Below are 1,853 nucleotides of genomic sequence, written 5' to 3' on the forward strand. Positions count from 1 at the left end.
CTACTTGTGATCTGTCAAATAAATAAATAATCTTTAAAAAAAATTATTTGAGAGCACATGTGTACAAGTGCACCCGTGTGTGTGTGCACACGTGTGAGAGAGAGAGAGAGAGAGAGAGAGAGAGAGAAATGGAGGGGCAGTGGGAGAGGGAGAGAGAATCCAAAGCAGATTCTGCAGCTGAGCACAGACCCAATGTGGGGCTCAATCTCAAGATCCTGAGATCATGACCGAAGCTGAAACAGAGTCAGATGGCGCCCGCCCCTTTCCTTTACTTCTTTAGCATAGCCGCCACCATCTAGGCCCTCATTTCTTACATGACGATCGATAGTGGCAGCCATTTGATCTGCCAAAGTTCTCCAAAAGACATTTCAAGTGACCATAAATGTAAGTAATCTTTGTCTACTTCTTCCCAATGGCAATTTTATCATTTCCTTCAAATCCAACTAAGTCATAACTAATCTAGGAGTCCCGTCTTTGAGGGCGTATTGCCTAAAGCCATTTTTGGAACCAAATACTGTTATCAGCATTTCGTAGTTGTAGGAAGCAAAACCCCTCTACCTAATTTTAAGTAGAAAATAATTCAGTACAAGTAAAATAGGTGCCTGTAAGCATTGGAAAGCCTGAGCAAGTGGGCTCTGGGCTGGACTTCCAGGAAAAACTGATTGGTCTACCCTGGTAGCTGTTAAGTCTGCGACCATCCACATGAGGCATCAGGAGGCCACCACAGGCTGACAACAAGAACACACATCACTGTTATTTATGGATCAGGAAGCCCTTCCTTCAAAAAACTATGGAAAGATCCTGGAATATCCTTGCAGTAGCAATCAGTCAAAGTAGCTGAAGATGATCCCTCGATCCCTTCTTCTTCCACATCTTGTTTGCTCATTTAATTGGCAAAACTATATTCAGAACCTTGGTTTAAGGAAGTTTAAGACATGTTTAGCTTTCCAGCCTCTCGAGTACAATAAATACTAAATAAAAATAAAAAGTACTAGTACAATAATATTAGGGAGGGTCAGAGTGAGTAAGTACCCATTTACCATATCCATGAATTTCTTTACATTAGCCCATCCAAGCAGGACTGGTGACCAGACCCACCTGCCCCTCCCCCCCAAGTTTTAGCCTCTTTGAAAGTTGACTGCAAGCATCCCATCTGTCTGGCTTTGAAGATTACCTTCTGCCTGGCCTCAGAGTCGCATCCCTAGCCATACAGGTCTCTAAGCTGTGTGTGTGTTCGTGTGTTTTAATCAGACTAAGTATGTTCCACCAAAGAACCTTTGCACTCTATTCTTGCTGTCTGGTATGTTCTTCCCCTAGATATTCACTTGGTCCTTTCCCAATCCCCTTAGGACTCTGATAAAATTATGAAAAGCCTATACTACCATCTGAAGTAGCACCATCTACCATTCTCTCTCCCCTCTCCCCGCTTTGTTTTCTTCAGTGCACTTATCCTCATCCAGGCTATAGATCTGATGGGCTTTCCCCACTACAGTGTAAGTTCCATGGGGATGATAATTTCGTGTTTTCTTCTTTGCTGCATTCCACACTTGAAATGTCGGCATTTCAAAATGAATGAATGCTGTACAAAGAGGAAGTTACTTTCCCCACTTTCTAAAGGGAGAACTTTTCCAATGTATTACTCATGGTGTCCTCCAGGTGGCGCCAAAGGGCTTTTTCATCCTTGCTAATTTTCTAGGCTCTACAACAAGAGAGTTGCAAAGGATTAGAATAAGCTTAGTTTTTCATAGCCTCTGGTCTAAAGTTCTGGGCTTTTCTTAGAGGACACCCATAATCTCCCTTATTTCTTCTTATTCCTGCAGGAGGAAAAAAACAACGGGTCTTCACCAAAAGCA

This window comes from Mustela putorius, unplaced genomic scaffold (assembly GCF_011764305.1).
Source record: "Mustela putorius furo isolate JIRA1106 unplaced genomic scaffold, ASM1176430v1.1 tig00003853_pilon_pilon_pilon, whole genome shotgun sequence".
Classification (NCBI taxonomy): Eukaryota; Metazoa; Chordata; class Mammalia; order Carnivora; family Mustelidae; genus Mustela; species Mustela putorius.